General features: G+C 42.0%; 1 protein-coding gene across 1 annotated transcript in view; it reads right to left on the reverse strand.

Moving 5' to 3' along the window:
- The window catches only part of gjc1 (gap junction protein gamma 1), a gene marked incomplete at its 3' end in the record, with an annotated part of 100,429 nt that extends 83,922 nt beyond the window's left edge, over nucleotides 1–16,507 (reverse strand). Inside the window, exon 1 of the mRNA XM_084328648.1 lies at nucleotides 16,464–16,507. The remainder of the gene's footprint in view (nucleotides 1–16,463) is intronic.
- Between the last annotated feature and the right edge of the window lie 852 nt (nucleotides 16,508–17,359).

Below are 17,359 nucleotides of genomic sequence, written 5' to 3' on the forward strand. Positions count from 1 at the left end.
AAATTGCCTTTCAGTCATTACTCTGCCAATTCGACCACAGGGGATTTGTAATAATATTCATTATATTATTCAGTATATTATTACTTTTACATAGGTACAAATAGCTATGCTGTGAGATAACAGAGTTCATGACTATCAATTTAATCAGGTGAGCATAAATATATTCATAGCCGTAGGTGGTTCCTATTAGAGGTGGGTGCTGCAAATAGCTTTCTTGTTGGACCTATTATACAGGTATATGCATGGAGAGAGATATCTCTCAATTCCACCATTAGCCCATTTAGTAAGTCTACTACTATGGCTAGTATAAACAGAATGTTATTGTTGAGGCCCATAAGCTTCCATCAAATCTGATATCAGGTATGAGGTTTCCATGGGAGACTGTATATAAAACACTGGACGTGACCCTAAAGCATGGGAGGAAAGAGGGAACACTTGTATAATATGCAATTATACTAATAGGATAAAACAACTCTCTGCCAGCTTCTCAGCTCAACCCCTTATAGACGGGTTTCTCGTCCACGTCAGACTCAGCACATCGAGGAGGCAAAAAGGAACGTAATCCTGGTCAGAACAACAGGGAAGACCGGGCGGTCAGGTGGCGTAGCGGAGATTGCGCTCGTCACCAATGCAAGAGACTGCGGTCTCGACTCCCGGAGTCAGCATGGCCTTGGCTTGGGCTGATCGGTATACTAACTCATTTGGCTGGGTTAGGGGGAGGGAAGCCGTGGGTGGGAAACTGGCGTTGTGGACAGCGACGCCTACAGGTCAGGTCTGGGCGCTTGCTCAGCGGAGGCAGGACTTGAGGAAGGCAGCGTGACCTCCCACGCGTTACACTTCACCAATGAGAGCCCTCGCTGCCAGGTGAGAAGAGAGCCACTGGCTGTCGCCGCACGTGTCGGAGGGAGCGTGCGGATACTTCAGGGTTCCCTTGTACCGACCAGTAGGAGAACATGCGCACAACAACCAGGTATACGGGAGGGGGGGGAATTGGCACAACGACTAAATTGGGACGGGGAGAAAACAGAGAAAAATCGGAGAAAGAGAGATACAAAAAATAAATAAAAAAATAGAACAACAGGGAAGACTACAATATTATTTGCATTTGTTGCCATGCTAGCGATCTAAACAATCAATCCATGCTAAAGCTAGATATGTAAAAGCTGAAAGACACACTCACAGCCATGCTGATTTGGCAAAATGACACATTCTTCTGTGCAAGAAACGGTTGGCAGCAATTCTTCGTGTAAAAATAATGCTCAAATATCCATTTCAGTTTAATCAGGAATTTTTCAATGGACCCCATTTTCATATCAGGAGACCCTAATTGGGGTCCCGACTCCAAGGTTGGGATAGCCTGAAGTAATAACTTCAACATGTTAGGGTTATTGTTATCAGTTGATTATTATTTTATAATTTTTTTATACAAAATTATACATTCTAGTATTCTCCTTTCTGGTCTCATTCCATATCCATCCTCCCTGTCCCCTTTCTCATTGCCAATATAGCTCCCCTCACGTTTCTGCATGTGTCTGTCTGTCTGTCTGTCTGTCTGTCTGTCTGTCTGTCTGTCTGTCTGTCTGTCTGTCTGTCTGTCTGTCTGTCTGTCTGTCTGTGTGTGTGTGTGTGTGTGTGTGTGTGTGTGTGTGTGTGTGTGTGTGTGTGTGTGTGTGTGCGTGTGTGTCCTTGCCTCTGTGTGGTGGAGTGTGGCAGCGAGGTGGTGACAGGATGTCTACTGTGGTCTCTGAACCTGGCTGCTCCACTCAGCTCCCAGCGTGACAGAGAGCGAGGGGGACACGGCCTGGCCGCGTGTATGCTTTCTACAACGCAGTTGCGTTTCCGGGTTGCTCTGATTGGCCGCTGACCCCACGTGACCCTACGCTATTACGCCCCCCTTATCTGACGCTCTACAGCTCTCCGTAACTTCCTCGCAGAACAGCTGCTTCCGTATTTATAATATTGGAAACGCTGCGCTGTGATAACAACATTAACGAGCGCTGTGATAACAACATTAACGAGACTCTCGTTGTGTCTATTCTGCTAACGCTAACGTTAACGCTAACGTTACCTCTCGTTGTGTCTATTCTACAAGCTTTAACGTTACCTAGGCTCTCGTGTCTATCTGCTAATGTTCTCGCGTCTATCTGCTAACATTAGCATTAGGTAATAACCGGTTTAAAATGGATGGTGATTACCTCACGTTGTGTCTATTCTACTAGCATTAACGTTACTAGTACAAACAATCAAACCAAAACATTGACATCTAACTTATCTTTAGATATTTACTCAACCTCTAATGTCTAACTATGAATGAACACAACACTCTAACTTAACATCTTTAGCTAATAAAGTACTCAACCTCTACTGTCTTTAACTATGAACAAACACAACACTCTAACTTACCATCTTTAGATAATAAAGTACTCAACCTCTACTTGTACAGCAATTTCTGAAGGAAAGAATATGATATTCTAAATGTCCACCATAAACATCACTCAGCTCTGCAGAACAGTCCCTGTGTCTCTTACTGAGGCTGCAGCTCCTGCTGGCATTCTGCTGGGAGAACATTCCTTTAACCCAGGGGTCAGCAACCTTTTTGACATGAAGTGCATGTTTGAAATATAGTTGTAACTAGTGTGCCTCAACAATATTCCATGCATCGTAATTTTTTTTTCTCATAATCAGGTCTTTTTAATGATAATTTTTACATTATTACACCATTATTGTTATTGTTATTATTAACAATATTATTATGATGGTTGTATCAACCCTAAATCTGAGTTGGGGGGGAATGCAATGCAGACAAACAGCTGCATACAGTGCGACCATTTCACTCACATTTGCCCATTCATTTTTGGACACATCACACACCATCGGTGTACTGTACGTGTGCTGTCATAGCTCCACCTACAGGCCTAATGGAGAACACCAGGAGAACACCAGGATGTGAATGGAGGGTGAATGTGAGGTATATCGTGTAAATAAGTTTTGATTGATCGCAAGACTACACTGTAAAAAAATTAATAATAATAAGTTACCAGAACTTAAAAATATTGAGTTCAGTTACTGTGCATTAAGGTTTTCAGTTTTCAATCCATAATAAGTTAACAGAAAAATAAGTACCACATTATTTCAACCTAATAAAACTATGTTTATTGTCATTGTTTTAAGAACACAAGTTGACTTGGTAATACTCACATTTTGAGTAAAAGAAAAAGGCTTTTAACATGTGCAATGTTCAATGAAATAGAAAAATAAATAATACAATTTGTTGATTAATCCCACTGGTCACAATGGTGACCGTAATAATGTTTTTGTTATAAGGCTCTGCAAATGTTACTGAATGATGTAGCAATGTATTTCCAGCTAAATTGAAATAATAAACAAATAAAGGGTCTCAATTAAATATGTGGTAGTAAAAAGAACCTGTGGGAGGATTTCAACAAGATAAATGCGACAACAGTGCAAAATATTTCACTATAATATTTCAAAGCAAAAAATATATATATATATATATATTATTTTTTTTATGCTGCCCCCTGTGCCTATGAAAATGCCCCCGCAGGCATGCGTGCCTAGGGTTGCCTACCCCTGCTTTAACCCTTTCACTACCAAAGGGTTAACCCTTTCACTGTGACAATGACAACCCAGGTTAACCCTTTCACTGCCACACAACAAAGGTGTTAACCCTTTCATAACCACTAGACGGTTAACCCTTTGCTTTCACTAAACCGTCTGTAGTGTGGTAGTGAAAGGTTAACCTTCTGTAGTGTGGTAGTGAAAGATAAGATAAGATAAGATATTCCTTTATTGTTCATAGTTAAAGACAGTAGAGGTTGAGTACTTTATTATCTAAAGATGGTAAGTTAGAGTGTTGTGTTTGTTCATAGTTAAAGACAGTAGAGGTTGAGTACTTTATTATCTAAAGATGGTGAGTTAGAGTGTTGTGCTCTACTTGTACAGCAATTTCTGAAGGAAAGAATATGATATTCTAAATGTCCACCATAAACATCACTCAGCTCTGCAGAACAGTCCCTGTGTCTCTTACTGAGGCTGCAGCTCCTGCTGGCATTCTGCTGGGAGAACATTCCTTTAACCCTTTCACTACCAAAGGGTTAACCCTTTCACTGCGACAATACAGGTTAACCCTTTCAATACAAAGTGGTTAACCCTTTCACTGTGATAATCCAGGTTAACCCTATCACTGCCACACAACAAAGGTGTTAACCCTTTCATAACCACTAGACGGTTAACCCTTTGCTTTCACTAAACCGTCTGTAGTGTGGTAGTGAAAGGTTAACCTTCTGTAGTGTGGTAGTGAAAGATAAGATAAGATAAGATATTCCTTTATTGTTCATAGTTAAAGACAGTAGCGGTTGAGTACTTTATTATCTAAAGATGGTAAGTTAGAGTGTTGTGTTTGTTCATAGTTAAAGACAGTAGAGGTTGAGTACTTTATTATCTAAAGATGGTAAGTTAGAGTGTTGTGTTCATTCATAGTTAGACATTAGAGGTTGAGTAAATATCTAAAGATAAGTTAGATGTCAATGTTTTGGTTTGATTGTTTGTACTAGTAACGTTAATGCTAGTAGAATAGACACAACGTGAGGTAATCACCATCCATTTTAAACCGGTTATTACCTAATGCTAACGTTAGCAGATAGACGCGAGAACGTTAGCAGATAGACACGAGAGCCTAGGTAACATTAAAGCTTGTAGAAGAGACACAATGAGAGGTAACGTTAGCGTTAACATTAGCGTTAGCAGAATAGACACAACGAGAGTCTCGTTAATGTTGTTATCACAGCGCTCGTTAATGTTGTTATCACAGCGCGGCGTTTCCAATATTATAAATACGGAAGCAGCTGTTCTGCGAGGAAGTTACGGAGAGCTGTAGAGCGTCAGATAAGGGGGGCGTAATAGCGTAGGGTCACGTGGGGTCAGCGGCCAATCAGAGCAACCCGGAAACGCAACTGCGTTGTAGAAAGCATACACGCGGCCTGGCCGCGTCTGGCTCGGCTGGACCAATCAGGCGCGAGCACTCTTGGACAGATCAGCGCAGGCCTTCCGCTATGTGCAGCGCCGTGGCACAGATCCCCTTATGGATTCACATCCTCTCTACTGTCTCGACACTTTGCTGATCAGCTGTGTGTGTGTGTGTGTGGGGGGGGGGGGGGTCCTGATGGGGAGAGTGTCTCTAGTTGTTTTAGGCAATCTCTGCGTCCTCCTTGACTGCACCAGGGCTGATGATGTGTCATGGTATTTTGTCTCAGCATGGGGTCTCAGTGTGTATGTGTTTATGTCTGTGTGTGTATGTGTACTGTATGTGTGCACGCAAATGTGTATGTGTGTGAGCGTGTGCGTGTGTGTGTGCATGTGCGTGTGCGTGTGTGTGTGTGTGTGTATGTATGTACGCCTGTATGCAGTGTTGGGGAAACTACTACTTAAAGCATTCTTTGCAAGCTGAAGCTACCAATTGTTTCACACTTGAAGAACTACAGCAAAGCTACCCCCAGAAGAAATATAGTTTGGCTAAAGTACTAACTCAAGTTACATAGAGAATGTTACGAAGGATCAGATTAAACCGAATATATATATTTATTACTTGAGATATATTGTATAGTATTTGTATATCGTCTGATATCCCTTGTATATTCTTTGTACATATACACGGAATATCCCTTTACCTAGTACAGACCATAATATTTCGTTCTCCTATTGGACAGCGATCCCCTAGGCGCCACGGCCATACCCCCCAATGTCTAGTTCAAAGTCACCGCTGAGACATGCCTGGACATGACCGGCTCTGCGCAAGAATACGAGACAGAAATAAGGCTGGTACTAGATTGTTCACCTTACGTATAAATACGTCGCAGGTGGATACAGCAGTTAGTTAACCTAGAAACGTGTTACCCTCAAACGTTAAAGCCTTCATCACGAGTCAACGACCAAGTGAAGTGAGCAACCTTGCATCTAAATAGAGCACTTACAACCGCGTGCGAATAGGATAGTGAAGGTGTCAGAGCTTAGTGTAATAACGTCAAGTTCGACCTAGTTAATGTGAAGTACCGCGCACCGGAGAATCTACACCGGTGAATGCAGAGCCTTTTCCGGCTGGATTATTGCTTTGGTCCTGTGGCTGTTGGAGCGGAGGAGAATCGTCTACACCCGCTGCTGTGTGGGATTTACCCGTGAGGATCATCACTCGAGCCCGTCTCTAGGAGAGGCTGGCTGGCTTTCACCTATGCTGCACGCATACTTGGATTATAGCTGCTGCTTTCGTCTGCCGATCAAGGGAGTAATGTACCGCCTCCCGTAGCTGGAGCTTATTGATTCCTCGGTGATCCAGACTTTTGCATTCGAACATCCTCTCCCCTGCTGGCCTACAACCGGAGGGACCCTATTAGTATCTCCAGCTGCCCTACTAGTGTACCATATATATAATTCTTATGATACAGGTGGTATTAACTATCTCCTGCGTAATATGCTCATGGACTTACGCTCTTGACCTATTCATGCACATTCTTCGCCTTACAAGCGCAACTCTCAATCTTGATAAGTAAAGTAATGTAAGATAATCTTCGTGCTGCTAATAAATATTCTTCTAAACAAGTATTTGTGTGAAACCGTGTTATTGTGGATGTGTTCATCTCATATACCTGTGTACTGTATGGCCAGTAGTAATGTACATAAGACAGTAGTGGTTTAATGATACCATACTTATTCAATACAGTCAGGGAATTGTACCCCTCAGTTACAGAGAAGGTAGTTCAAACCATTTAAAAAAAAATTATCACATTCGCATATGTAAAGCAATACACAATTGTCATAAATATAATACAAAAAGAAGTCACATGACTGCACAATATAGCACTCAATTGAGTTCATTGCAAAAGCTATGGTGCACACTTGTCATTTTAATAGCTGCCTGTCCGTTGGAATTGAACCAATGCTAAATAACTCTATATCTAATCTGGTTTCTGCCAGGAGTGTTTATTTTTGTTCTACAGTATGTGCCTTGCATAATTGTAACAGTTTAGACAGTCAACAGAAATTGTATATGAACTTGTTTATCTTGCACTTTCACTTTTCTAGACTATTCAACAACTTGATCAGAACAACAGTCTGAAGAACGGACCTGTCAGCCTCGTTGTCAGAGCAGAACCTCTTGTTTATCACATTATTGTTGAGCAGTCTCTCAACATTCTTGTTACTTTGATAGACAAATAAATAGTTTGTAGTCTAAGTAGTTAACTACACCTCAAAATAGGAAAAAAAAGTCATTAACTACAATACAAATTCAAAATGAGTTGAACTACCAGCAAGTTACTGCAAAAAGTAATTAAAACGACTAGTTTGATGACATATAGTGAGGCTACTCCCAACACTGTCTGTATTCGTGCGTGTAATGGTGTGTGTCAGTGTGTGTGTGTGTGTGTGTGTGTGTGTGTGTGTGTGTGTGTGTGTGTGTGTGTGTGTGTGTGTGTGTGTGTGTGTGTGCATGTTAGAATCATAGCTGGAAGTTGACGCAATTGGTGCTTATCTTTGAGAGGCTGAGACACAAGACACTGTACATCTCAATGTGTCTAACGACAGCTATCTGAGCAACTATCTCCTGTCAGTGGTATTCATGCCCACACACCGTATTGTACAAGGCCAGACAAAACTCAACTCTCGTCTCTCCCACAGGAGTCTACAAGGTCTACATTGCCGGACCATGTCCGGACCTTGTAGACTGACATAATTCTGTGCATAGTTTAGTCTACACAGGCCATATTTCAAATAATCAAAATCTTACTTCATTCATCTTAAACATTCTTGATTTGGGGGATTGGTAGTTCCCATGAAATCTGAAGTTGTTCAAACGACAACAGCGATCCACCTTGAATTAAATCACACAGCCGTGTTGGCTGCGTCACAGTCACGAAAGGGGCTACTTAATTCATTAATCCAATCCACTTTATTTATAGAGCACATTTAAAAACAACAGCGTTTACCAAAGTGCTGTACAAGTCCCACAACATAAGATAAAAAAAAAAAAAATTTAAATAATAAAAAAAAAAAAAAAATTAATTCGAAGCTTCGAATTAAAATCGAAGCTCGGCCCCGAAGCTTCGATTGCCAAAATAAATCGAAGGTCAGCCCTAGTAGTGTGGTAGTGAAAGATAAGATAAGATATTCCTTTATTGTTCATAGTTAAAGACAGTACTTTATTATCTAAAGATGGTAAGTTAGAGTGTTGTGTTTGTTCATAGTTAAAGACAGTAGAGGTTGAGTACTTTATTATCTAAAGATGGTAAGTTAGAGTGTTGTGTTCATTCATAGTTAGACATTTGAGGTTGAGTAAATATCTAAAGATAAGTTAGATGTCAATGTTTTGGTTTGATTGTTTGTACTAGTAACGTTAATGCTAGTAGAATAGACACAACGTGAGGTAATCACCATCCATTTTAAACCGGTTATTACCTAATGCTAACGTTAGCAGATAGACGCGAGAACGTTAGCAGATAGACACGAGAGCCTAGGTAACATTAAAGCTTGTAGAAGAGACACAATGAGAGGTAACATTAGCGTTAACGTTAGCGTTAGCAGAATAGACACAACGAGAGTCTCGTTAATGTTGTTATCACAGCGCTCGTTAATGTTGTTATCACAGCGCGGCGTTTCCAATATTATAAATACGGAAGCAGCTGTTCTGCGAGGAAGTTACGGAGAGCTGTAGAGTGTCAGATAAGGGGGGCGTAATAGCGTAGGGTCACGTGGGGTCAGCGGCCAATCAGAGCAACCCGGAAACGCAACTGCGTTGTAGAAAGCATACACGCGGCCTGGCCGCGTCTGGCTCGGCTGGACCAATCAGGCGCGAGCACTCTTGGACAGATCAGCGCAGGCCTTCCGCTATGTGCAGCGCCGTGGCACAGATCCCCTTATGGATTCACATCCTCTCTACTGTCTCGACTCTTTGCTGATCAGCTGTGTGTGTGTGTGTGGGGGGGGGGTGTCCTGATGGGGAGAGTGTCTCTAGTTGTTTTAGGCAATCTCTGCGTCCTCCTTGACTGCACCAGGGCTGATGATGTGTCATGGTATTTTGTCTCAGCATGGGGTCTCAGTGTGTATGTGTTTATGTCTGTGTGTGTATGTGTACTGTATGTGTGCACGCAAATGTGTATGTGTGTGAGCGTGTGCGTGTGTGTGTGCATGTGCGTGTGCGTGTGTGTGTGTGTGTGTATGTATGTACGCCTGTATGCAGTGTTGGGGAAACTACTACTTAAAGCATTCTTTGCAAGCTGAAGCTACCAATTGTTTCACACTTGAAGAACTACAGCAAAGCTACCCCCAGGAGAAATATAGTTTGGCTAAAGTACTAACTCAAGTTACATAGAGAAGGTTCAAACCATTTTAAAAAAAAATTCACATTCGCATATGTAAAGCAATACACAATTATCATAAATATAATACAAAAAGAAGTCGCATGACTGCACAATATAGCACTCAATTGAGTTCATTGAAAAAAGCTATGGTGCACACTTGTCATTTTAATAGCTGCCTGTCCGTTGGAATTGAACCAATGCTAAATAACTCTATATCTAATCTGGTTTCTGCCAGGAGTGTTTATTTTTGTTCTACAGTATGTGCCTTGCATAATTGTAACAGTTTAGACAGTCAACAGAAATTGTATATGAACTTGTTTATCTTGCACTTTCACTTTTCTAGACTATTCAACAACTTGATCAGAACAACAGTTTGAAGAACGGACCTGTCAGCCTCGTTGTCAGAGCAGAACCTCTTGTTTATCACATTCTTGTTGAGCAGTCTCTCAACATTCTTGTTACTTTGATAGACAAATAAATAGTTTGTAGTCTAAGTAGTTAACTACACCTCAAAATAGGAAAAAAAAAGTCATTAACAACTACAATACAAATTCAAAATGAGTTGAACTACCAGCAAGTTACTGCAAAAAGTAATTAAAACGACTAGTTTGATGACATATAGTGAGGCTACTCCCAACACTGTCTGTATTCGTGCGTGTAATGGTGTGTGTCAGTGTGTGTGTGTGTGTGTGTGTGTGTGTGTGTGTCTGTGTGTGTGTGTGTGCATGTTAGAATCATAGCTGGAAGTTGACGCAATTGGTGCTTATCTTTGAGAGGCTGAGACACAAGACACTGTACATCTCAATGTGTCTAACGACAGCTATCTGAGCAACTATCTCCTGTCAGTGGTATTCATGCCCACACACCGTATTGTACAAGGCCAGACAAAACTCAACTCTCGTCTCTCCCACAGAGAGGACGAGAGGAAGAGACACATAGTGAGGAGAGGGAGAGGGAGAGAGAGAGAGAGAGAGAGAGAGAGAGAGAGAGAGAGAGAGAGAGAGAGAGAGAGAGAGAGAGAGAGAGAGGAGAGAGAGGGAGTAAGAGAGAGAGACTAAGAGTGAGTGTGCGATAGATAGATGTGATCGTTCCTGTCAGTATAAGATGGTTGGTGAATGAAAAGCCTGCTGTGCCCACATTCTGCCCTCACTCTGCCGCCTGTCGCTCTGTGGCTCCGCCCACCCAGTGACCTATAAGTGGCATGAGACCTGTCGCCGTGGATTACGGTCCGCGCCATAGCAACCATTGCCTGTGTATGTAAACGCGTCCTCAGTTCCTCAGTTTGAGATATATCAGTTTGAATATGTGTGTTTTCAACAATGAACGGAGTGTAAGCATCCCCATGTATGGGGCCAGTGACTCTGTGTGCGTCTGTGTGTGTACATGCGTGTGTGTTACCAGGCACGTGTGTCTGAGCTGATCCTGGTATTCAGCGGGGACATTCCCAGTGGGAAGGAGCCTCATGACTCTTTTCATTTGCCACACTGTCCTCGTCTCTTCATGATCCCTGGCTTTAGGTGGATCTGACATTTGACATCATACGCACACACTCAGTGCGACCTCTCTCTTTCTCTCTGTCCTTAATACATGCTGTAGTGTGCACACATGCAAACAAACAAACACACACACACATACACGCACCAATCAGAAGACTGCTATCTCGCCATAGTCACATGTGGAACATCAGCTGTAGACATGTTTGCATAAAGGGGTCTGGGGTGACCGCGGGCACGTCTTCCCCAGACTGACATGAGGTAGTCATCTTGAGTCCAGTGTTGCAATGCTCATGTCAACACTGGTTGCACGCACGATAATGACGCCACGTGCACGCGTCCCTCGCATAAGGACAGACTAAAGACAGTGCCTAATTGCCTCTACGAATGGAATGTAACACCTGATGACCGGCGCTATTGATATGCAAAGTAGCCAGGTGGGTACTGCGAGTTGGCGCATCAGTCGAGTGCAGCGCATTCCTGTGTGCACGCGCTTCTGCTCACAAAACTTTGGTTGCACGGAGTGCAACCTTGTCCCATGAGCAACGCATCACTGCTTGAGTCACAGAGATGAGGACACAATCCTCTCCTGCTTCTCACTGGACTGTTGTAGGGGTTCTAGTCTCCATGTTTACATGTTTAGTCTCCATGTTTAGTTGAACTCTTACTTCAGTTCTAGGCAATCATCTTATATTCACCAAATACATTACATGATGACAGGATTCATGCCATATTTTTTTTTTTTAAGATACATTTTTTAGCGTTTAGCGCTTTTTTCTACCGGGCAGTCCAGTAGAGAGAGAGAGAGAGAGGAAGAGCGGGAGACAGAGTGGGGGGAAGACATTCGGCAAATGACGGCGGGTCCGGGAATCGCGTTACATGGTTCGCCACTTGGGCGCCCCGATTCATGCCATATTTCATTAATATTAAAAACTTAATTTTAGGCTCACTAACCAGAGATTATCATCCCAGTGTAAAAGAAACATTTCAGTGAGATTACGCCATTATTTTCATACCAATGAACTGAACAGTGTTTTCCGCACAACTAGACTTGATGCATCTTTTTTTTTTATCCACTTTTTCTCCTCCTGTTTTTCTGAGTTTTTCTCCCATCCGATTTTTTTTGTCGTTATGCCAATTCCCCCCTCCCCTTCCTGGTCGTTGCTCGCCACTGGTCGGTCTAGGGAGCCCTGAAGTCTATCAGATGCTTCCTCCGAGACATAGGAGACAGCCAGCAGCATCTTTTCACCTGCCAGCGCGGACTCTCATTGGTGAGGTGTAACGTGTGGGAGGTCACACTACCCTCACCATCTCCCTCCCTTGCTGTGCAGGCGCCCTAACCGACCTGTAGGAGTCGCTGTTTACAACGACCAGAATACCACCCCACTGGCTTCCCTCCCGCTGACTCTGCCAATTGAGCCAGTATGACGGCCGGCCAAGCCGGAGGCAACGCTGACAGCCGGATTCGATACCAGTGTCTCTCACGTTGGTGACGAGCGCTTAGTCCACTGCGCCACCCAGCCGTCGTGACTTGATGCATCTTGAAGTTGAAATTTGCCTATTCCTCAGCCCAAAAACAGTGCCACCAGATCAGCCTGACCCGAGCCGCACCACCAGGCTGGCCACCTCGCTACACCTTAACCAAACCGTATTTATATGACCCTAGCAATAGCCTCACAGATTGAATAAAGCAGAGGAAACAAGTAAACAAGCACTCACAAATGAACTAGACTGCATACGTAAACAAGGACTTGAGGGGAAATACGAATACGCTGGATCGCCAACAAGCCAACATCTGAGGCTTGCCCTCTACCGCTACTATAATAACAAACTCAAGCTATTATCGTTACCCAGTCATTCGATTAAGACCGCAAGGACCTTCCTTCTCGCTCAGATGTGGTTTATATCAACCGGCAACCAAATACTGTACACACTGTCAGGCTGAGGGAACACAGAGTAGCTGGCGTTCAGACACAAAGGCGCAGTTTTCCCTCTCTGCACTGTGTTCAAAGGATTAAGGCTGATGTGTGCTTGCATCTGCTAAACAAGATATAGGTATTTCATAATCCCTAGAGCTAGCTGGGAAATTGCAGGCACTGTCAATGGCTCCGCCTCTATAATTGAGTTCCCATTTTTCTACACATGCAGTATTTGCCGACCGCAACACATCTACAGTACCAATCCTCACGTAATGTTTTGACATATAACTGGCTATTTATCCTGGGGGTGACTATACGCTTCGACGCCGGCTCCTCACTGTCCAATTGCCTGGTGTCTTATCTTCATAAATGGGGGGAAATTGGGAGGTTAGCAAAGGTGCTATTATGGAAATTTAGCATGCTGGCTATGCAGCAGGGAATAGTCCTGCCCATATCCAGATTGTATTCTAAGAGCATGATGAAGATTGAATACAGCTGTTATTGTGAGTGTTATTTAGGACATCCGGATTAAAAATGGCAGCCTATGGTTGGTTGTCAAACAAGTGTACAAGCTGTATTAGAATGGGTTTAGCGACTGTCATGGATGGCCTGTGTTATAGCCAATTTACTATAACACATATCATATATATATTTAGCATGTTCACCTTTAATCCAAAGAGCTCTCTCTCTCTCATGCACAGGCCTTTGTGTCCAAATATAGTTTGACAAACCACATCCTTTTCGGTCATTACATCATGTTCATGTATTTTTTCATCTTTACACAACAGACTGGACGGGTCAAAGGTCAGAAACACTTAACATCCTCCCCAAATCTTCAAGGTCAGCTTTTCTAGCATATAAATGTGTGTGTAAGCTGGATTCTTGAGCATTTCTCTTGCCAGACTGCCGTGTGTACTCTGTGTAACTGAATTGCTCCTACTGAACAAGCAGCTTCGCAAATAAACTCATAACCTGATTATTAATACCATCCGTTTCAACAAAGACTCTTTGTTTCACTTCATACTCAACCAGTTAAAAGTTTGAACTGTAGGGGTAAAAAGGCCACCACACCTGCTCTTGTCATTAATGTCTCGTCGTACAATTTGGTTGATTTGAAAACCACCACCACTTCTACAAGTTAAGTGCTTAGCAACTGTTTCGCCTGTTTTATTGCAACACTACTATCACCGACATCTAAGAAGGGAGATCCCCCCTTCTAAGGTTTCTCTCCTCCACATTGCCTGTGGTGCATTTTTTCCTATTGCTATAGGTTTTAGTGAGTTTTTCCTTACATTTGCGTGGGGTATGTCTGGGAGTGTTGCATTCATTCATTTATTTAAAAAATGTTGGACTTCATGGTGTTTTTGTTTTGTTCTTGATTGATTTGATTTATTGTGATGTTTCTTCTTGACTTGTTTAAAGAAGACGTGTCCGGCCCATGGGGACATTAACGTGTGTTGTCGGGCCTTACAAATACATTTGATTTGATTTGATTTGATTAAGTGTCTCAATGGTTGTGTTGGTCTGGGATGGTAATTTAACCATCACCTCACATATCATCTGGTATTGTTCAGAATAGCTAAACCTTTAAAAGAAGACCTTATTCAAGGCATCGTCATCTTATTTCTTGTCAGCTAAAAGAATGTTTGACTATTGCTGAGTCAAAGAGGGACAGGGCAGCTGGTAGGCACAGCTGCGGGTGGACTGTTGTATCTGTGAGCAGGACACCACAGGTGGAATATTCTGTTAATAGATTCACGAAATAGAAACAGAGATACTCAAACACGGAGATGCATGTAAACAGCTCAACTCAAATAAGACTACTATGGCCAATAGCCCTGTTACTGCATGCATATATAGACTTCCCATATGCAGCAAACAGATATACTGTAGATACTTGGAATAGCTTACAAGCTACAAATGTGGTTTGCTCTCATTTAATTTGGGTATGTTTTAAAGCATTTTAAATGCTGTATAGATAATTATCTACTATACTTCTACCGTCTTGGTTTGGCAGAATGGAGACCTTTCCTTTTTCCTTACATTTTTCAAGCTCTTCCAATTGATGAATAATTGAAGAATATCTAAATGTTTTTTAAATGTTTTAGAAACACCTTGTACACTGGAACCACCCAATGGTAAAATAAGCCATGCAGGTGTTTTACATAAAAATATAACAGGGTCACATAGTGGCCGACTACAGGTGATGGTGCATTTCTCTGCTGCCACACCATATCTGTCCCTCATCCCTCTCGCTCAGCACCAGGGCACAGTGGGGTCTGTTGAGCCAGGGCAGACCTCCTGTACTCCACAGGGAAGGAAATGAGAGTCCAGGAGGGAGAGGGAAGCAGAGGGTGTTTCTAGAGACGAGAGTGGGAACCGCTCCACAGAAATACCATCACCATGTAGAAAAAAGATGGATCAAATCAATGCAAGGCTGAGAAATGGCAAATACACCCACTGAACGGGGACAAAGGGCAAGAGAGAGGTATTGAAAATGGGAAGAAAAGGAAGGCAAATGGGTTTGGGCTCGACTGTCAGCTTACAGGAGATGAAATTAAGAAGGAGATTACATCCATATTTCATATAAACTCGTGAATATCATTCACCAAAGCCCTTTCAACACCAGGCAACATCCCAAACACAAATTCATCACAGCAACTGCACAGCAAGTGGGTGGTGTGTTTCTAAAGCGTGGAGTGAAAGTCTAAACACACAACTTGGGTCAGAGTCAGGGTGACATTGACAGATGTTCAGCGCTGGAGCCCTAATAATGTAAAGTTAATAATGTAAAGAGTTATTTCATAATGCTAACAGCACAATGGACTCATTCATTATCATGACGAATGGGGAGGTCCTCCTGTTCACCAGAACCTGCCTCTGTGTGGTGCCAGCATTACAGCCCATGGCGAAACGTGAACTTCATCCGCACAAACCAGGTGATAATTCCAAGACATTGGCGTATGTATTATGAAGTTATCGAAGCAATGAGTTAAATCATCTATATTTTAACTCTGATCGAATGAGTAGCTTTCGCTTAACAGCTTCTCAAATCCTCTGATGTTGAGCATCAAAATGATGGGCTGGACTGGTTTCATATTTCCGTACAATATTTATATACATAATGTAAGCTTATGTCATTTACATATTTGTATTTATCTTTATTTGCGAGTATCTATGCCTGAAAGTAAGGTAATGGTTAGAAATCTAGACTATTTTGGTCCTCTTTTGATCCATATTCTATTTTGTGATAGGCCTTCCTTTGAAGTCATCAACACAGTAAATAATAATTTGAACGATTATAATCAGCACTGATTACTACTATTATTTTAATTCCATTATTAACCCTTACCGTCTATAATGATGTGTGTGATGTATAAATGATGGTGTATTAATCTGTATATTAATAAATAAAAACAAACTATTCAAACGTATTACTATATACTGAAAACTAGACTATCATCTGGGCTATAATAGTTAATTATTATATCCATTAAGCCCCAATCTAGAAGTATCTTTTCCAATAGTTTGATTTGTAGGTGCATGGGGGAAAACATTTTGGGATTTTTACCCATTGTAAATAGGAATAAAGGCCTGTTTCACTCAAATGTTTACAAACAATTCCAAAATAAATATTTTACAGTCACAAAATACAGCAGACACAATTGAAAACTCATATTTACCTTATATCTGATGTTACTTCTTGTATAGTCAAAAATGAAAACACACATCCATTCCTGTCCATTTCGTTTTGGTGGTGGAGCCACCCATTTACTGATTGAGCAATTAAGTCATAGCCTAATTAATGTATGTCCTTATAGGGTCTGCAATGTACCGGTATGCTTTTCCCCTCAGTGCTCATGGCGTGAAAAACCAAGAACGTTGGAAAGTCCCTAAGTGTACAATAGATTTAACGTGAGAACTTGAGATCATGAAAGTCTTGATATACAATATCAGTACAGGGTTTACAACTAATGAGGGAGAACACATGGACCGCACCAAGACAATTACTGTAGGTGCTACTGCTAGGCGCGCCAATCTCATCGCCTTCCTAATCTCGTTGTCTGCTCTGGAATTTAGCTTTCTTGAAAGCCTTTGGATGTGGCTTTGCCTTTACCTCCGGTGTAAACACGTGTAAATGAAAACAACGTATCATTTGTATTTCGCAAATAGAAAAAATATTTACCACGAAAATGCTATATTTTGTGCGTTATAGTGCAGTAACAAATGGTGCGTATATGATTCGCGATCTTGAGACGCGTCGAGGGCATTCACTGTGCCAATAAATTAGCCAAACGAAGAGATGACAATAACAGACAGTATAAGATCAGGAATAAATACAGAAATCCTTACCGCTATGCGAGTCTGTGAAGATGACTAATATAGAGATAAGGTGCTCCGTGTGAAATGGGTTGCTCTTCTGGACGTAAGGATGTCCAAACTTGTATTTCGCCGTTGCCGTCTGCTCCAGTTCTCAGAAGCGCCGGTAGACTATTGCTCCTTTTTATTATCTCATGGCAATACTGCAAGAGTTAAGCATTCTTTGTCCATGTGAACTATTCTCTCACTAAACAAGGAC

The sequence above is a fragment of the Notolepis coatsorum genome (assembly GCF_963971535.1).
Source record: "Notolepis coatsorum genome assembly, chromosome: 14".
Lineage (NCBI taxonomy): Eukaryota > Metazoa > Chordata > Actinopteri > Aulopiformes > Paralepididae > Notolepis > Notolepis coatsorum.